At 40.9% G+C, this 21,294-nt stretch overlaps 5 non-coding genes across 5 annotated transcripts; 4 read left to right on the top strand and 1 right to left on the bottom strand.

Annotated features, from left to right (window-relative positions):
- Positions 1-5,426: 5,426 nt before the first annotated feature.
- trnat-cgu (transfer RNA threonine (anticodon CGU)) lies at positions 5,427-5,498 on the bottom strand. Its single transcript has one exon. It is a non-coding gene; the product is annotated as a tRNA-Thr (tRNA).
- A 1,687-nt stretch (positions 5,499-7,185) lies between these two features.
- Positions 7,186-7,257, top strand: trnaa-ugc (transfer RNA alanine (anticodon UGC)). Its single transcript has one exon. It is a non-coding gene; the product is annotated as a tRNA-Ala (tRNA).
- Positions 7,258-8,502: 1,245 nt separating this feature from the next.
- On the top strand, positions 8,503-8,582 carry trnae-uuc (transfer RNA glutamic acid (anticodon UUC)). Its single transcript has one exon. It is a non-coding gene; the product is annotated as a tRNA-Glu (tRNA).
- A 2,511-nt stretch (positions 8,583-11,093) lies between these two features.
- trnat-ugu (transfer RNA threonine (anticodon UGU)) lies at positions 11,094-11,165 on the top strand. Its single transcript has one exon. It is a non-coding gene; the product is annotated as a tRNA-Thr (tRNA).
- Positions 11,166-16,669: 5,504 nt separating this feature from the next.
- Positions 16,670-16,763, top strand: trnai-uau (transfer RNA isoleucine (anticodon UAU)). The gene is made up of 2 exons: positions 16,670-16,707; positions 16,728-16,763. It is a non-coding gene; the product is annotated as a tRNA-Ile (tRNA).
- Positions 16,764-21,294: the final 4,531 nt, after the last annotated feature.

A 21,294-nucleotide genomic window follows, 5' to 3' on the forward strand; every position in this document is an offset into this window, starting at 1 on the left:
TTGTTGAGTCAATCAGCAAACAGATTTTTCTTCATGTGCCTTAAACTGTGCAGTCTGTATCTTCGTTGTAGATAGGTTTCTTCAGAATTCCAGTAAACTGACAATAATGGAGAACTAGCTGACGCACCCCGTCGTGAAGACCCTCTGTAAGGTGATTACACGTTTCATGTTCAAGTCGCCTCCTTTACACGCAATTGCAGCCCGGACACTGAGAGAAAGCATGAGAAATGGCTTCAATTTCAATGTGAAAGCGCAGTACAGGCTCGATGGCTTCACATCTCCCATCAATTAAATAAAATTGCAGTAAAGCGATCTAAATATGACTCTGAAGTACTGGGAAAGATGATTATTTTGAGTGTGCCTCCCAGGGACTGCTACGAGGCTGAAGTTACAGTAGCTACTTATTCGCCAGCTTCTTATGCGTGTTTTTCGTTCCACCTTAAATGGTGCTGCTGTGATGTTATGTCGCCTTTCGCCTGTAGATGGCTCTCTTCGATCAGTACTAATCCGGCTGGAATACTGTAGACATCTTCACTGAAAGTGAATATCCAAATAAATAGCGACTGTCCAAATTATATTTTTGTATGGAATATATTTCAGAAAATCGCAAACCAATTTTAAAAACTCACCACAACACGGACTTACACTGGGAAAAGGTGATTGCACTTTCTGCTTATTGCTACAGCCTTCCCCCCGATTATGAAAATGTCTCACAGTTCTGACACCGACATGTGAAAGACAATGTTACAGAGGATCAAAATCCTGAAGTACAAGAAATTTTAATGCACCAGTTTTTTAAATATGACCCTCTGATCCTGGCATGTCAGAATACATTTCGAAAAAGTATGGCATGAATTGCACTAATTGAATGGCACAAATTGTTGAGAATATCACTGACCTTGCCGATATTTGCAGGGGATACGAATGTTTTGCACATGTTGAACTACAACAAGTAAAAATTGAGCTTCTTAGTCAATATCACCGGGAATGTCCAATAATGACGAACATCAGTAGCTTCAAGGAAACTTAGACTCGCACATGGAGTTTTATCTTCGAATGGAGGGTGGGAGAATTCATTTGTACTCTCGTTGCTCATTAGCTAAACTATTTTAAAAATATGACACAGATTTGTTCGAGAAACTTGTAATCGCCTTAAAGAGAGTCTTCTTGAAGATGTGCACCAGCTAGCTCTCCACTGTCAATTGACAGGACTTTAGAAGAAACTGTTCTCATACAACCAACATAAAAATTACACATCTTAAGGAACAAATCCGTGTACTAAATAACATAAAACTGTCGCTGCAAATTATCACCAAACTGTTTTATGTGTCTGACCACCTCTTTCCTACTTTGCAGCGAGCACAATTCTTTCTGTTTCTTCATCGCTATTTTACTGTCTCTTTCCCCCATGTGGAGATGGATCCACAGACGAAACTTTAGGTCAGTTCCTGTTACTCTGTCTGATTGAAAGAGCTGTATTGAAAGAGCTGTATTAAAGGCACTCCCATCTCTGCAGGAAAGTTATTGCTGCTCTCAACACAATATACTGCAGCCAAATATAGCGATACTGGCACTGCCTGTGGGCCACGTGTTCCTACTGTCAGTCTATTATGTCATGTTCATCCACACCCAGAAACATTACTGCTGGAGCACAAGAGTTATATACAGTGCCTTGCGAAAGTATTCGGCCCCCTTGAACTTTTCAACCTTTTGCCACATTTCAGGCTTCAAACATAAAGATATAAATTTTTTATTTTATGTGAAGAATCACCAACAAGTGGGACACAATTGTGAAGTGGAACGAAATCTATTGGATTTTTGAAACTTTTTTAACTAATAAAAAAATGAAAAGTGGGACGTGCAAAATTATTCGGCCCCTTTACTTTCAGTGCAGCAAACTCACTCCAGAAGTTCAGCGAGGATCTCTGAATGATCCAATGTTGTCCTAAATGACTGATGGTGATAAATAGAATCCACCTGTGTGTAATCAAGTCTCTGTATAAATGCACCTGCTCTGTGATAGTCTCAAGGTTCTGTTGAAAGCGCAGAGAGCATCATGAAGACCAAGGAACACACCAGGCAGGTCCGTAATACTGTTGTGGAGAAGTTTAAAGCCGGATTTGGATACAAAAAGATTTCCCAAGCTTCAAACATCCCAAGGAGCACTGTGCAAGCGACCATCTTGAAATGGAAGGAGTATCAGACCACTGCAAATCTACCAAGATCTGGCCGTCCCTCTAAACTTTCAGCTCAGACAAGGAGAAGACTGATCAGAGATGCAGCCAAGAGGCCCATGATCACTCTGGATGAACTGCAGAGAAATACAGCTGAGGTGGGAGAGTCTGTCCATAGGACAACAATCAGTCTTACACTGCACAAATCTGGCCTTTATGGAAGAGTGGCAAGAAGAAAGCCATTTCTCAAAGATATCCATAAAAAGTCTCGTCTAAAGTTTGCCACAAGCCACCTGGGAGACACCCCAAACATGTGGAAGAAGGTGCTCTGGTCAGATGAAACCAAAATCGAACTTTTTGGCCACAATGCAAAACGATATGTTTGGCGTAAAAGCAACACAGCTCATCACCCTCAACACACCATCCCCACTGTCAAACATGGTGGTGGCAGCATCATGGTTTGGGCCTGCTTTTCTTCAGCAGGGACAGGGAAGATGGTTAAAATTGAGGGGAAGATGGATGCAGCCAAATACAGGACCATTCTGGATGAAAACCTGTTGGAGTCTGCAAAAGACCTGAAACTGGGACGGAGATTTATCTTCCAACAAGACAATGATCCCAAACATACAGCAAAATCTACAAAGGAATGGTTCACAAATAAACGTATCCAGGTGTTTGAATGGCCAAGTCAAAGTCCAGACCTGAATCCAATCGAGAATCTGTGGAAAGAGCTGAAAACTGCTGTTCACAAACGCTCTCCATCCAACCTCACTGAGCTCGAGCTGTTTTGCAAGGAAGAATGGGCAAGAATTTCAGTCTCTCGATGTGCAAAACTGATAGAGACATACCCCAAGCGACTTGCAGCTGTAATCGCAGCAAAAGGTGGCTCTACAAAGTATTAACGCAAGGGGGCCGAATAATTTTGCACGCCCCACTTTTCATTTTTTTATTAGTTAAAAAAGTTTCAAAAATCCAATAGATTTCGTTCCACTTCACAATTGTGTCCCACTTGTTGGTGATTCTTCACATAAAATAAAAAATTTATATCTTTATGTTTGAAGCCTGAAATGTGGCAAAAGGTTGAAAAGTTCAAGGGGGCCGAATACTTTCGCAAGGCACTGTAGGTGCAGTCCATAGAGCATGAATCTCTTAATCTCAGAACTGTGGGTTCAGCCCCCACATTGGGTCCCTCTGTGTCAATTTGATCCCCCAATCCTTCTAGCATGACCTGATGGCGTAACAGTGATACCCAGTACCCAGCGTAATTCAGCTTTCTTTCCACATCGGCCGAACAAGAGTTTGTCTAAATCGAGGGAGATCTGCTCACAAGCAAGTATTAAACACTTCAGCATTTACTGTTCGAATACCACACTTTGTCAAAACACTGCCGCTTCTTAAGAGTAACGGTTTTTGAGCACGCATTGTATTGTTAATGCTTATATTAAAAAAAGCATAAATTCACATAACGGAATTTGGACTGAACAAAGTATTCCAGCCCCTTTACAACATTACATACCCACTGATTAAAGCTTAAAACTACAGCAGCAGGAGTAACAATAGTGGCAACATGTTTGGAGATCGGCATTTCATTTATTCTGCGGAAACATCATATCGGAATGAACTTAAGATAAAAGAGATAAAAGAGTAATTGCGGCTTCAGATCGTTTTTACAGAGCATTGCGTTGTTCTGTTCATGCTGACTACACGCTTTAAATTTGTCATTTACTGCAAGCGTTGCTTTTCCAGGTTTTTCTGAAATTCTTCGCATTTGAGCCAGCACTAAAATATTTCATTCCCGTCGCTGAATACATCGTGGAAACGGTATTTGCAACGGAATGCTGTCACACATGAAACCTCTTTGTTATTCGGTTCTGAAGTTTGAAAATGAAAATAAAACGGGGGTCACTTCATAGGCTTGAAAGAAGTCCAAGCAGCATAAAAACCCGCAAATTCTCACAAATTGTGTTGCATTGTGCTGCACCTTTCTTCTGCTGCTTTTTTAAATCAGCCTTAAACATTTGAATGCATACCTTACTGCTACTAATCACATTCACGTGTTTACAAAGCTTTTTTCTGTCCGTTATGTTCTTGCGAAGCAGTTTCTCCGTTTTCCTCGTACTGTGATTGTCAAGCGAACACAAGAAGACTGAAACAGTGTAAAGGCAGGTAAAAAAGACAGGGTAAAACGCCTAATTGTCGGGAGTGGGATTTGAACCCCTGCCTCTATTTGGAGAGCGAAACACAAAGCTTAAAAGACACGAAACTGGGAATTTGCTGTTTTAAACTGCTTGACTATCCTGAAAAAATGTGTGCTGATTGCACCAGTCGTATGCGATTTTCCGTAACTTTAGGACAATTGATACGAATGGACGAACACAATTTGTGGCGTTTAGCATGACATGGAAAACGGTACCGGAGCATTCGGGTCCGGACTACCAGACTCAGAAACAGTTTTTACCCCCGCACTATCAAACTATTAAACTCCCAGCCTCTCTTACTCTCACCTAACCTCTCACCTAGGATCTGAAACTCACAGTGCCTTCTTTCTTACCAAAAACCCAAACACACATTGAAAATCTACCTCTACCATACATGTCAAAAGCTCACTCCCCATCATTTCTATCCCTTTATTTCATTCTTTTGATGTATATTTTTGCACATAACCTGTTACCTTTTTATTGTTTTGCAAACTGCCTGTTGTTGTTTTATTCACATCGGCTGTTGTCTCTTTCTTTTGTTATACAATTGTATTGTTGTTGTGTTTTTTTCTTTGTACTACTTATGTCCGAGAGCTAGCTAAATACCATTTCGTTATTCCATATACCTGCGTATGAATAATGACTATAAACTTGAACTTGAACTTTTAACTTGAATTTGAACTTGAACTTGACATAGTCTTGCAGGCAGTATATTATTTTATCGTTTACTCGTATAAAAAAACATGGTCTTCTCGTTCCTAAGTCAGATTTTTAGTGCTTTCGAACGTTACTTCCAACCTGGACTGACAGCTCACCCGATCTGTTTGTGATCAGACCATGGAGTCGGGGACTGTACCAAGCGTAGGTTCCTTCCCAATGCTGAGGCGATCATTTGGAAGATGGGTGTGAAGAGAGACAAGCTTTGTCGACTAAAAAACAAGGCAGGATAAGCATGAATACTAATCACTGGCGACAGTTGTGCTCTCTTACTATTGAGACTCCTACATTTTTTTTGAAGACTTTGAAACTAAAGGTAAGCGGAGACAAACGAAACAGGTACGGGTGGGGATTGAACCCACGATCTTCGGTTTACGAGAACGACGCCTTACCACTTGGCCACCGCGCCTTCAAATAAACAGGAGAATAATGTTGTTCAAATTATTTTTTTCTGAACCTGGTTTACATCGCCTGGAGGCAGCAACAACAATAAAAGGGATACTTAACAAGGAGATGCGCTGTAGCAGTGCGACTCCAACAGATGCTCCTGAAGAGACTGGAGGTTTAAGCCAGCTCCTTAGAGCGCTCGGCCGTGTTACTCTCAACAGCGGCTCTTCAGCTCTTGTTGTTTGACCTAGTGGTTTTATAACGCGTGGAAACGACCGCAACTTCATTTTCTGAGATGCTTTCTCTTATGTGGTGAAATCTCGACCTCTTTGGCATCTCTGGCTATAGTTTTTCCTGTAGAGCACCTCTGCTTATAGTGCCCTTGAAGTCATTTTATTTTTACAGGAAGACGCATTCCCTAACGATCTCTCCTGTTTTAGAAATGCTTCATAAGGCATGTTTGATTCAATGGACAAACAGTATACTAATTGTACAATGCAGATCTATGCGGCATTTGTACTGGATTTGACTGGGATTCTGAAATACTTCTTGAAAAGGTATTCAGATTTTCTTGAACCTATAATAAAAACACAGACCCGAATCTCCCTAGCTTCCAATCTCTTGCTGTCCGTAAAACTCGGACGTGATGTTCTGCAGACGTGCTGTGTCCCTTTACTCTCGTTGTTTTCAAAACGACCTCCGTTGTCGGGCGCAGTTAAAGTGGAACTGGCCTGACCGCACAGGAAAGTACAGAATGATAAAATGTTTCTACGGCTCAAAATGTCCCTTTAGACCCTCGTCATGTCTCTGTGAGGAACGGGTAGGTAGAGAGGTTTAACAGATGCTCACGATGTTTCACACGGGGTGTTACCTGTTGTAGTATTTCAAAAGATGTGTTAGCGGACCACAGATTATCTTGAAAAGATTTGGGTTTGCACTGGCTGGGATTCAAACCTGACTCAATTATTTGGAAGGCGCCTGTACCACCAACGCACTTCCGAGAAGCACCTACAAATTATCACAATCCTCTCTCTCACCTACAAAGTTATGGAGACACAGACGTCCAATGAAAGCTCAAGGCTCAAATCCTTTGTTGTGATATCATTTTAATTAATATTAGCTTTGATAAGGTGTCATTTTTGCCACTTAAAGGTAAAGTCTGCTCTTTTTCTCCTGGGATAGAAAGAACGTGTTCCATCTTTGTTTAAAAACACCACTAAAAGTAAATTATTCAGCTCCACCGCCTGTGAGCATTGACAAGACATCTCAAAAGGACATATTAAATAAGAACACGATCCTTCCTGTTACCATTCCTGTGGTTGGGGCGTTGTTTCACCCTTTTGCGTTAAATCATCAGTACTGCTGTTTTTCTATGGATAGTTTAATCAAGAGCACTTAAAAGATGCAAAAAGCTTTCAAATAAAATAGAATTGAAAGACAGTCGAGTAAGGAGGTAGAAAAAAAGCACTCCCCCGTCTGGGAATCAACCACCATCGCCCATGTAACTGGATACAAAAATAACAGATTAATTTGTGCCCAGTCTCTTGAAGCTTCGATGCGATTATTTTTCCTTCCTTATTTCTTCATTCCTATGAATTTACTCTGTAGTAGAAGAAACGCGAAAGTGGGAAACTGCAGGCATTCTTCGTGAGTGGTGTGATCAGTGAGCATTTGCACATCTCTAAGTCTGTTCCATAAACTTTATCATCGGGGATGTAGCTCAGTGGTAGAGCGCATGCTTTGCATGTATGAGGTCTCGAGTTCAATCCCTGGTATCTCCAGGTGCTTTTATATTAGAGTACTCGCATCGCAATCTTCTGTTGAGTGAGAACTCTTTGCTCGTGTTCAGAGAGAGACAGGTTTACACAATTAAATGCAGTTTACACAATTAAACTCGACGTGCTGCAGGGTTGCGCTGCTATTTTAAATATACCTCTTTTAGTTCTGTTAAATCCTAAATTATTTGAACTAATAATTTAGTTCAAAGTCAGGAAATCCAGAGATTGCTTCACACTTGTCGTGGCTGTTGCAGAAAACACCTGTTGAATCTCACCCGGGATTTCTTGATTGATCATTCAGCGAGCGAATCCTCCTTCTGAACTCAGTACTAAACTGAAAGCTTCACGAACTCCTCACTCCGTGTCCTGTACTGCTCTCGTGTAGATGTGAAGCACAGCCGTAAACACACCTTGAACTTTTTCCGTTTGTTAAGGAAAATGCAAAAGAGCATGACAAGTATTGATCGTATAAAATATCCATGGCACAACTCGAGAAAGTACTGAAGGACTACACATCGACTTTTGATGATTACAAGAGATTCAAGAAACACAATCGTCCGCACCTGGGTTTGGATCCTGAACGCTAGAGTTAAAAGAACATAAGCGACGGATATGACCTATAAACTCTCTTAATTGTCTTATAGTTTATGAAATAAAACAATTTCTAAATGAATTCTAACTGTTGATAGACGATTTATTGAATTTTAACAAAATCACAATTACAACCTTTTTCGGTTAAACTGTTATTCACATGCTCTAACGTAAATAAACGTTAGTGTCTTCCGGTGTGTGAGTCAATTTCTCCAAAAAAATATTTGTTAGTCTGGCGGGAGGCTGTGCAAGGTGTTAAGAAATAGAATTTCTAAAAGACAGGCTCCCTAAGCTTAACATCAAGGCTGTTTTCTCTACAGAAATGCTCTTTAAATTTCAGCACTGTTGCAACTCCCTTTATAAAGGGTGTGCACAAGTATACAACCAAGGCATTGAAAGTTTTTTTTTAATTATTGTTCCAAAAAATGTTCCATTTGTTTTCTTTTTAATGTTGTTGATTAAAAGATTTTATTAAATGTGAAAAAAATCTGAATGTGAAAAAAGGTCAAAATGCTATTGAAAAAAATCAATAATGTGAGGAAAGATGGACTGTGGGAGCCCCTTAACTACCCATGTCATGCTGTATTTCTCACTCATTCTACTGGGAATGGTACACGTGACTTGCGAGGATCCCGACAGTGTCGATTTTCTTTCAGAGCCCGGATAGCTCAGTCGGTAGAGCATCAGACTTTCAATCTGAGGGCCCAGGGTTCAAGTCCCTGTTCGGTGGATGTGCTATTCTTAAGTCTATTGTGAATGTCATTCTAAATAGTCTTTTATCTTTCACTCTTCTAGCTGTACTGTGGTTATTTTAAATGTCCATTACTTGTATTTACAGTAGTGTATTTAGTGTTTCATTTCACAAACCGAAAATGTTCAAGTAGATCTTGTCACTCTACTCCACGTCATTATCTAAATTAAATCACAGTAGAGTACAGGACACGCAGTGAGAGGCTCACACAGTGAGTACTCTTGAATACGACAAGAGGAAAGGCACACTGCACATCTGCAGAACATCACGTCCGAGTTTACAGTGACAGCAGAGGTTGGAAGCGAAGTAGTTTTTTATTACTCGCTCGCTGAACGATCTCTCAAGAAACCTCGGTTGAGATTTTACGGGTGTCTAATAATCACGTTCAAAAAGGTGACGATGTTTTTTTTTTAACTAGGTAGCCTTAATGGCATCGCGGTGTGAGTAGATCTTAAAGCAGCTGCAGACAGAGTACCCGTAATGGCAACACGTTTCTGCTTTGAGTTCGGCTTTTCTTATTTCTTCTGCAGAACCAGTGGTATCGGAATATACTGATCCGCATAAGAAGCGCTTTCGGGTTCTGATCATTTTTATTGAGCGCTGCTCTAAACTTTACATTTGCTCGGGCTAGTTTTCCCCATGAAAAAAAGACATATCCCTAATTACATGATTTCACTTTTTTTCTTATCAACGAGTAGAAAGAAATAAAATATATACTTCATTATAAGTACCACAGGCAAGATGCCGTTGCGTTCAGGTCGCAGTTACCCCTGGAGACGTTTGTTAAAATCTCACTTCTAATAAAGAGGTCTTTCTCGTTAGAGTAGAAACGATAGAAGCCTTAAGCGGGGGAAAAAATCACAACATCTCGCATTTCACGTGTTTAATGTTAACTGTCTCAGTGGTTGCTTTGGTGATTGATGGCTCTTCTCCCTCGCAGGGTGACGGCAAACGTCTTCGGGGAGGGAGTCTCCCACGCACGGCTTGTCTTTATCAAGAGCTGAGACAACAGAAACAGACTTCCAACTGACATTAATTACTTCTTGAGCGTTTATGACCGTCTTTAAAAGTTGAGAGCAGGTGAAAAAGTCTTTGGAAATGAGGAAATGACTGCCGACAGTAAACAGAGCTGACGCTCAGCTGCAGACAAGCGCTCCTCGTTAGTACAGGGTGTTGCGCGGGAGACTGGGGTACGTTTCTGTGACAGGGCGCTGGTTTAATTTTTTAACAATCTGACTTCACTTAAAAAGTGTGTACTGTGTACTACGTTTCGGACTAGTTAGTGCGGTAGAATATGGAGATCATCTCCAGCTTTGAGCTCAACTGCAACAAGAAGTCATGCTAAATGTAGTTTAGTGAGTGGACATCGCGAGACAACAGAACGAGAGTAGAAAGCAGGAATATAAGGTGTAAGGGCATGATCTGTGTAGTTAACAAAATAGTTAAAATAATATTAAAACGTCTCTTTATTAAGATACACAACATTTATGGCGACGAGAGACGAGTGCTTGAGCGAGCAGAACACTGCAGATTTTAGTTCTCTTGCTGGTAGAAACGAACATTTGAATTTTCTGACTGTTCGTTTAGCTTGCCCATTGGAAGATATGGCAGCCGCGCCGAGAAGCTTTGCTTATGCCCGGCTTTTTTCACCGCTTCTACTGAACCTCGTAGCTCCGGATTTGTATACGGAATACAAGATATGGATGGAGTCGTACAGATTTTTTTTAAATAGCCGGTGGATCTACAGAAGCTCAGGATGCCGTGAGACGTGCTACATTACTGCACTGTATCGGGGCTCCCGTGCAGCGGATTTTCGCCAATCTCCCTGGAGAAAAAGGTACATATGAAAAGACTGTAGCTGCCTTAGACGCTTACTTTACACCGCGGAGAAATGTGGTTTTGGAACGGCATAAATTTAGGCAGAGAACTTAGTCTCAGGACGAATCTGTTGATGCTTTTGTGACTGCACTAAGAGAATTGGCTAAATCTTGTGACTTTGGAGTATTGGAAACTGACATGTTAAGAGATCAACTTGTGGAAAAATGTGCACATAAGAGACTATAAATTGCTGCAGGAGGAAGGGCTGACTTTAAAAAGAGCTCTTACAGTCGCTAAAATTCATGAAGCAGCTCAAGCAGAATCAAGAATGCTTTCTGACCACAGTGACAAAGTGACACTGAACGGGGCGCTCGCTCAAACTTTACAAACAAAAGCCGAGCAGCAGGACACAGTCATGCTAGAGAAATAGAAGAACAGGGGACGGCTGACATTACATGTTACAGGTGCGGACTAACAACGCACAAAGCAGATGAATGCGGAGCGTGAACAGCAAAATGTCTACACTGCAAGAAAACAGGACATTGTGCACATGTCTGCAGAACATCACGTCCGAGTTTAAGGACAAGTATACCTTTTATTGTTGTTGCTGCATCCAGGCGATGTAAACCAGATTCAGAAAAAAATAATTTGAACAACCTTATTCCCATGCTTACTCAAAGGCACGTTGGCCAAGTGGTAAGGCGTTGGCCTTGTAAACTGAAGAGCGTGGGTTCAAACCCCACCTGTGCCTGTTTCATTTGTCACCGCTTTCCTTTAGTTTCAAAGTCTTAAAAAAACTTGCAATGTAGGGATCTCAATAGTAAGAGAGCATAACTGTCGCCAGTGATTAGTATTCGTGCATATCCTGCCTTGTTTTTTAGTCGACAAAGCTTATCTCTCTTCACACCCATCTTCTGAATGATCGCCCCAGCATTGGGAAGGAACGTGCGCTTGGTACAGCCCCAGACTCCATGGTCTGATCACAAACAGATCGGGTGAGCTGTCAGTCCAGGTTGGAAGTAACGTTCGAAAGCACTAAAAATCTGACTTAGGAACGAGAAGACCATGTTTTTTTATACGAGTAAACGATAAAATAATATACTGCCTGCAAGATTATGTCAAGTTCAAGTTCAAATTCAAGTTAAAAGTTCAAGTTTATTGTCATTATACTCATACGCAGGTATATGGAATAACGAAATGGTATTTAGCTAGCTCTCGGACATAAGTAGTACAAAGAAAAAAACACAACAACAATACAATTGTATAACAAAAGAAAGAGACAACAGCCGATGTGCAAAAAACAACAACAGGCAGTGTGCAAAACAACAAAAAGGTAACAGGTTATGTGCAAAAACATGCATCAAAAGAATGAAATAAAGGGATAGAAATGATGGGGAGTGAGCTTTTGACATGTATGGTAGAGGTAGATTTTCAATGTGTGTTTGGGTTTTTGGTAAGAAAGAAGGCACTGTGAGGTTCAGATCATAGGTGAGAGGTGAGGAGAGAGTGAGAGAGGCTGGGAGTTTAATAGTTTGATAGTGCGGGGGTAAAAACTGTTTCTGAGTCTGGTAGTCCGGACCCGAATGCTCCGGTACCGTTTTCCATGTCATGCTAAACGCCATAAATTGTGTTCGTCCAGTCATATCAATCGTTCTAAAGTTACGGAAAATCGGATGCGACTGGTACAATCAGCACACATTTTTCAGGATAGCCAAGCGGTTTAAAACAGCAAATTCACAGCTTCATGTCTTTTAAGCTTTGTGTTTCGCTCTCCAAATAGAGGCACGGGTTCAAATCCCACTCCCGACATTCAGGCGTTTTACCCTGACTTTTTTATCTGTCTTTACACTGTTTCAGTGTTGTTGTGCTCGCTCACAATCACAGTACGAGGAAAATGGAGAAACTGCTTAGCAAAAACATAACGGACAGAAAAAAGCTTCGTAAACACGTGAATGTGATTAGCAGCAGTAAGGTATGCATTCAAATGTTTAAGGCTGATTTAAAAAAGCAGCAGAAGAAAGGTGCAGCACAATGCAACACAATTTGTGAGAATTTGCGGGTTTTTATGCTGCTTGGACTTCTTTCAAGCCTATGAGGTGACCCCCGTTTTATTTACATTTTCAAACTTCAGAACCGAAAAACAAAAAGGTTTCATGTGTGACAGCATTCCGTTGCAAATACCGTTTCCACGATGTATTCAGCGACGGGAATTAAATATTTTAGTGCTGGCTCTGCTTTAAAAAAAACACTATTGTTCCAACCCCCAAAAAGACAAAAGTGGCATGCCTGAATAATTACCGCCCAGTAGCATTAACATCTGTGGTGATAAAATGCCTGGAGAAGCTGGTGTTGTCACACATCAACTCCTCCATCACAGAGTCCCTGGACCCCCTGCAGTTCGCCTACCAGAGCAACAGATCAGTGGATGATGCTGTCTCCCTGGCTCTGCATACAGCCTTGGAACACCTGGACACTAAGAACTCGTATGTGAGAATGCTGTTTTTGGACTACAGTGCAGCATTCAATTCCATCATACCCAGTCAACTGGTGACAAAGCTCAGGGGATTAGGTCTATGCATCTCTGTCTGCAACTGGCTGCTGGACTTTCTTATCGAGAGACCACAGGTGGTGCGGATAGGCAATAAAACATCAACACCACTCACCCTGAGCACTGGAACCCCACAAGGCTGCTGTCTGAGTCCAAGGTTGTACTCCCTATTTACTCACGACTGCACAGCAAGACACAGCAACAACCACATCATTAAGTTTGCCGATGACACCACTATAATAGGACTGATCAGTGATGATGACGAGTCCACTTACAGGGATGAAGTTGTACAGCTGCTTCGGTGGTGTCATAGCAATAACCTGGACTTGAACATAAAGAAAACGAAAGAGCTAATAGTGGACTTTCGGAGACACAGGCCACACACTCACAGCCCACTCAGTATTGATGGAACGGAAGTGGAAACAGTCACCAGCTTTAGGTTTTTGGGAATTCACATCTCTAAAGATCTAACCTGGACTGTGAACACTGACTCTATCATGAAGAAGGCTCAGCAGCTCCTTTATTTCTTGAGGTGCCTCAAGCGATGGGGGATGCCAATACATGTGTTGGTGAACTTCTACCGCTGCACTATCGAGAGCGTCCTCACCAACGGGATCACCGTGTGGTATGGCAACACCTCTTCGCGAGAAAGAAAGGCACTGCAGAGAATGGTAAATATGGCCCGGAAGATCATCGGCTGCGGTCTCACCAAGATTAAACAGCTCTATGAGGACCGCTGCCATGGTAGAATTCTGGCCATCACAGAGGACAGTCACCACCCCGGGCATGAGCTCTTCACCCCACTGCCCTCAGGCAAGAGATATAAGAGCATACGGACACTTACCACTAGATTCTTCAATAGCTTTTATCCACAAGCAGTGAGACTGGCGAACACATTTAGCCATCCCCCTCGGACCACACCTACACCATCACCATCTACCTCATTTTAATTTATTTATTGTACGTCTCCAGTCATTGTTTACACGTCTGTATTGTTTATATTCAAACTGTCTGCATGTTTACTTGCACATTGTCTATTGTTTGTTTGTACATTGTCTTGATGCACTGTTTGCACTTTGTTTTGTTTTTTTTACACTTGTTTTACAATCGAGAGACTTTCTGTAAGTAAGAATTCCATTGTACCAGCACCGGTTACATATGGCAATAAAGTTCAAGTCAAGTCAAATGCGAGGAATTTCAGAACAATCTGGAAAAGCAACGCTTGCAGTAAATTACAAATTTAAAGCGTGTAGTCAGCATGAACAGAACAATGCAATGCTCTGGAAAATATGATCTGAAGCTGCAATTACTCTTTTATCTCGGGCAGTTCATTCCGATACGATGTTTCCGCAGAATAAATGAAATGCCGAACTCCAAACATGTTCTTGCCATTATTATTACTCCTGCTACTGTAGTTTTAAGCTTTAATCAGTGGGTGTGTAATGTTGTAAAGGGGCTGGACTACTTTGTTCCGTCAAAATTCCATTATGTGAATTTATGCTTTTTTAATATAAGCATTAACAATACAATGCATGCTCAAAAACCGTTACTTATTAGCTTAAGAAGCGGCAGTGTTTTGACAAAGTGCGGTATTCAAACAGTAAATGCTGAAGTGTTTAATACTTGATTGAGAGCAGATCTCCCTCGATTTAGACAAACTTTTGTTCGGCCGATGATTTCAGATCAAAATCTGAATCAAGTGGAAAGAAAGCTGAATTACGCTGGGTACTGGGTATCACTGTTACACCATCAGGTCATGCTAGGAGGATTTGGGGGATCAAACTGACACAGAGGGACCTAATGTGGGGACTGAACCCACAGTTCTGAGATTAAGAGATTCATGCTCTATCAACTGCACCTATAACTCTTGTGCTACAGCAGTAATGTTTCTGGGTGTGGATGAACATGACATAATAGGCTGACAGCAGGAACACGTGGCCCACAGGCAGTGACAGTATCGCTATCACATCTGGCTGCAGTATATTGTGTTGAGAGCAGCAATAACTTTCCTGCAGAGATGGGAGTGCCTTTCATACAGCCCTTTCAATCGGACAGAGTAACAGGAACCGACCTAAAGTTTCGGCTGTGGATCCATCTCCGCATGGGGGAAAGAGACAGTAAAATAGCAATGAAGAAACAGAAAGAATTGTGCTCGCTGCAAAGTAGGAAAGAGGTGGTCAGATACATAAAACAGCTTGGTGATAATTTGCAGCGACAGTTTTATGTTATTTAGTACACGGATTTCTCATCATGTTCCTTAAGATGTGTAATTTGTATGTTGGTTGTATGAGAACAGTTTCTTCTCAAGTCCTGTCAATTGACAGTGGAGAGCTAGCTGGTGCACATCTTCAAGAAGACTCTCTTTAAGGCAATTACAAGTTTCTCAAACAAATCTGAGTCATATTTTTAAAATAATTTAGCTAATGAGCAACGAGAGTATAAATTAATTCTCCCAATCTCCATACAAAGATAAAACTCCATGTGTGAGTCTAAGTTTCTTTGAGGCTACTGATGTACGTCATTATTGGACATTCCCAGTGATATTGACTAAGGAGCTCAATTTTTACATGTTGTAGTTCAACATGTGCAAAACATTCGTATCCCCTGCAAATATCGGCAAGGTCAGTGATATTCTCAACAATGCGTGACATTGCAATTCGTGCCATACTTTTTCCCGATGTATTCTGACATGCCAAGATCAGAGGGTTATATTTAAAAAACTGGTGCATTAAAATTGTTTGTACTTCAGGATTTTGATAGTCTGTTACATTGTCTTTCACACATCAGTGTCAGAACTGTGAGACATTTTCATAATCGGGGGGGAGGCCGTAGAAATAAGCAGAAAGTGCAATCACTTTTTCCCAGTGTAAGTCCGTGTTATGGTGAGTTTTTAAAATTGGTTTGCGATTTTCTGAAATATATTCCATACAAAAATATAGTTTGGATAGTCGCTATTTGGATATTCCCTTTCAGTGAAGATGTCTACAGTTTTCCAGCCGGATTAGTACTGATCGAAGAGAGCCATCTACAGGCGAAAGGCGACATAACATCACAGCAGCAGCATTTAAGGTGGAACGAAAAACACGCATAAGAAGCTGGCGAATAAGAAGCCAACTTCAGCCTCGTAGCAGACCCTGGGAGGCACGCTCAAAATAATCATCTTTCCCAGTACTTCAGAGTCTTATTTAGATCGCTTCACTGCAATTTTATTTGATTGATTGGAGATGTGAAGCCATCGAGCCTGAACTGCGCTTCACATTGAAATTGAAGCCATTTCTCATGTTCTCTCAGTGTCGAGGAAGCAATTGAGTGTAAAGGAGGCGACTTGAAAATGAAACGTGTAATCACCTTACAGAGGGTCTTCACGACGGGGTGCGTCAGCTAGTTCTCCATTATTGTCAATTTACTGGACTTCTGAAGAAACCTATCTACAACGAAAATACAAACTGCACAGTTCAAGGCACATGAAGAGAAATCAGTGTGCCGATTGACTCAAAAATGTCGCTACAAACAATCTACCAGGCTGATTTACTTGTCCGACCACCTCCCTCCGTCCCCCTTTGCTGTTAGCACAATTCTTTCAGTTTCTTTTCTTGTATTCTCCTTGCTATTTCAGTGTTCCCCATGTATAGATGGATCCACAACCGAAACCGTTTTCACCCTGTGTTTCTGCAGCGTCAGTCTGTATGAGGAGCACACTTTGCACAGCTCCAGTGGCGCAATCGGTCAGCGCGCGGTACTTATACAGCAGTGCACAGCGAAGTTATGCCGAGGTTGTGAGTTCGAGCCTCACCTGGAGCAGCGTCTTTAGCTACTGAAAGCAACTGTCAAGTTTAGATATTATTAGGTATCTGATGGAGATAAATTAACATCAAACGAAGAAGTAAAGGTTTACTTCGAGTCACAATCAAATAAGGCTCCACAGCTGAAACATTGTGTTTCCTTCTCTTTTCAGCATGGAATAAACCTTGACTTTTTCCTTTGAAGCCCATGCATTCTGACGCAGCTCCCTACTTAAATTACCATCAGCTGTGTACCTCCAGCTGACCTGTACACAAATATATGAGAGAGGTCTACTGAGACGAGAGGAGCACTGAAGACTTGAAAAAGCTCTCGAATTAGACTCTGTGTTTTTGTTGTTCCCCAGATTTGTTTTTAATGTTCTTTTTCTTTTGAAGTTGTTGCATTTGTTTTTTTTTTTTTTTGTAGTTGTTAGACTACTACAGGGATTTACCTAGGTTCCTGGAAGACTTCTTGTTTTGTGTTTGTTGTGTTTTCGGGTTAAAATTGTTTTTTTCTATTTATAGGATCCCACGCATTACTATGGGAGTAGATAACTTTAGTTCTTACATTGTACCTGAAATTACCACATAAACTACTACTCTGTTTCCCTTTTTTTAAAAGGCACAAGTGAAGTTTGTTTTTCCTTGCTGCTGATTGGTAGCTACAATGGGTCAATTGCAATAAACCCTTATACAATAAACTCCACTGAAATTTGTCAGCAGCTCTGTACTAAACCTGTTCTCAATTGCAACAAACCTAAAATAACAGCTGCTGCCCGTTAGATGTTACTGCATTAGGAGTCTAGCTTAAACCACCTCTTCATAGGTTTTGAGCAACTCAGTAGCGGACTAAGCAGAACAATCGATCACATTAGAACTGTCTTGAATGTAATGGAAATAATGTACTCATTAAGTAACAAGCTTATGCACCACTTGCTTGAAAATTATTATTATATTTAACTAAAATTGCTTTCCAGACACCACAAATATTCACAATGAATGTTATCATTACACGTATTTACTAATAAAAGTGTTATTTATTAATAATTATGTATATGTTCCATGTATATTTTTATTAGTAGCTGTATTACAAGTAAGGCATATACAGTCTTCATTATAGTTAGTTTTCAGTTATCCTGGGGAGGGAAGAGAATGGAAATTAAGGAAATAAAAATTTAAAGGGCTTTTAAGTCTTCAATGTGTTCTGTCATAGCTGTGTGTTGTCACATCTGGGTGTTAGTTTAGTATATTTGTTGTATTATTTATTGTGATTTAACACTACACTTGTGTTTCTCAGGAGAAAGCAGTAAGATTTTGTTTTATTTGAGGGTACAGAAAATTGTATTGTACGCCCAAATGTAAGGTTACGTTAAGAAAACATTATTGTTACCTTTTGCAACGTTATTTATTTAAGACGGTTCTTCAGAATAGTGTCCCTTACGTATCTGTGACTGTGGTCCAACAATAACGGTGCTGAAATAGCCGGAATGTGTGGGAAGAAGATGGAGATGGAACAGGAGGCTTATTCAGTCGATAGAAAGGTTGTGTAGGACTGAACACACTACGGTTATGGTACTGGGTTTAAGAGCATTACGATCCTACAGTCTCCTGATCCGTAATCAGATGCGTTATCCAATGTACCACTGGCCCTTGTACCGCATTCCTCAAGTGCACCACTGTGAGCTTGCGCCGTTACAATAATACATCGCCCCAGTCCAAATTTTCTCAATTAGGTGCACGTTTTCTATGTGTATTTAGTAAATAAGTCTTTCATTTTGTCTGTTTTAAAAATTGCATCTCTTTAAAACAGACAAACAAGTTTATGTGTTGTGCTGAAATTCACACATGAGGGCATTCAAACGAAAGAAATCACAGAAAAGATATCGCGCTTAAAAAGAAATCAGAGTGGAGACGCTGGTGATAGAAAACAGAGCTTCATACGATGCATGAGATGCTTTACCTCTGAACTAAACTTGGCTCTTTAATCGTGTTAGGAAGAGTGTATAGTCAACAGTGTACATTTTAAAAATCTAAGCAAGATAATGAGACACGAAGTGAATTTGGAACACGAGCCTCTCCTTCATTGTTTAATGAGCTTTTGATGAACATCTAAGTGAAAGACAAATTCACTATTTTCACTTTGTGATTAAAAAACACTTTTATCACACGTTAAGCACTCCTGATGGTGTCGAATAGTTCTCTTTTCTACCCTCATCATTTGAGGATCCCCAGCTAAAATATCTTTTTAAACTACAACAAAATTGCAATATTTTGAATACTATTTAAGTTTACATAGTCACATTCCCAGTGATATTGACTTAGGCGCTCAACTATTAACTTCTTGTAGTTTGACTTTAGCCAAAAGTTTGAAATCTCTGCAACTATCAGGATGCTTAAGGACATCCAAAGAAACCCCATCACATTTAGGGGAGACGGTGTTGAGGTCCGATTAATTTGAAATGCGTCTCTGGGGACTTTTGATTTACCAACGTTATGTTTAACTGAAGGATATGCGGACTGACTGTGCCATAAAAACTAACGCACACATCACATTTTTTCTACATTCACAGGTTTTTGGCTAAAGACAAAAAAATCGTTTTTGTTTCCTTGCCAGCTGGCAGTAATTCCTCTGCACTGACAAAACAGATGAGTATTTTATCTTTCGCAATTTGTATGGATTTTTTTAAAAACAAGTTGTTCCAAAAATTAAATGAACACTTCCATTAAATTTAATGTAGAAGGATGTTGCTTTCCATAATGATAAACTGTGTGGCAAGACAGGCACCACTGAGACTCAACCCCAGGATCTCCTGTTTACTAGGCAGGCACTCTAACCAACTAAGCCACAGCATTCTCACATCCTAGTGTTAATTCTGCATCAGCAGGGTCAGCTTGTCAGCACGCCTGTCTCCATTTGGTGGTTTGAGCTGACGTTGCCATGACGTTGCCATTAAATGCGACCGAGAATACTCCAACCGGCGCGCCGCTATGCCTGCCGTCGGAGAACTAAGCCATGGCACTGGCATCAGATATCCCTTTTACAGCCACTTGGACACATCTCAATTGCTCTGAGACACCTGCATTCAGTGTGCGCTGAGCCTGCTCGCTGAGCAAGTGACGAGAAATGGCTTATGTCCAAGGAGTTCAATATGCTTTTTATGTTCAATGGGGTGTCCACTACAGCTAACACTGAAGCGCAGCACAGGCTCTGTGGTTTGACATCTCACAAGGTAAATGTTGAAATTGTAGGTGGAAGAGGAAAATTACCCTTGAGTATGGGGAAAGAGGCAACTCATGTCCGGAGGGGGCTGAAGTGTGTATGGAGGTGGCCTAGTGGTTAAGGCAATCTCCTCTTAATACATGATACTCTGCACAAGTAGGTTTGAACACCATTCTCCTCGAGGAAGGGCTTTGACACATTTTGACCTTTTTAAACTTGGTGTGCTTTCGTTTTGTTTCTTCGCTCCTGTATTACAGCAGTAATATTTCTATAGGTGTATGATCATGGTAGGCTGACAGCAGGAACACGTGGCCCACAAGCAGTGACAATATCAGAGGTGTCTGTAGTGTGTTGGTTTGTAAGCAACGATAAAATAACTTGACATGGAAGCAGGTGTGCCTGCATTAATACAGCTCCATCGAGAGGAAAAAGAAACACAAGAACCGACATAAATTCAACAGCACGTTTCTGCAGCTGAAAACAGAACATACTCCACGTGATGATTGAGCTCACAACCTCGGTATAACTCCACTATAAAAGCACCACAACCTGACCAATTGCGCTACTGAAGCAGCACAGCACAGTAGCACATTTTCCTCAGTGCACTCAAACAGTGCTGAAATCCTGAGGGGGGTAGTGATATTTCGGTTTAAATGGAGCCATTGCAACCATCCAAGTGAATTCTCGCAAGCATGCCACTGATTAGTATTTCATGTTAGAAGATAACGACAAGCAATCTGGTATTTAGTGATGAAGAACAGTTCCACGTTCATCAGAACTCACGTGATTATTTTTGCCTGGAGCATCAACCATATGTGTTCATTTTTGCAACAACATCAACGGTAACGAGGTTCTGAATCATTAAGAAATCATTGTAAAACCAACAGAAAGTACAAACTTCTATAACTACAGTCCTAGTTATATAACGATTGTAAGTATAAGGATAAACTACTGCAAGGCATTGGTCCACCTGAGCAAATAAGGTCATAATAATGTTGACACCCCAAAACATAGACACTATGTAACGTGCTGTTCCTGGACAGATAGCCCTCCTGCACATCAAACAGTCTGATGTAGTAACTGTGAATTCGGGGTTAGTGTAGTTATCTGACCATTGACAAAGTACAACTATTTTTTACGGCTCAAGTTAAGTAAGTGAAAGTGTTCAAAAACTTTTTATCCAAACCTTTTATCCAAAACTGAGGGGGGTGGGACTGTTCAGTTGAGGGGGCAATTTTGGCATGCCAGTAACATTTTGACAAAACGTCCAAGAGTTACGAAAACACTTACTTTGTGTATAAAGTATATTGTGTACACACTGTAAGTTCAG

This window comes from Lepisosteus oculatus, chromosome 14 (assembly GCF_040954835.1).
Source record: "Lepisosteus oculatus isolate fLepOcu1 chromosome 14, fLepOcu1.hap2, whole genome shotgun sequence".
Taxonomy (NCBI): Eukaryota; Metazoa; Chordata; class Actinopteri; order Semionotiformes; family Lepisosteidae; genus Lepisosteus; species Lepisosteus oculatus.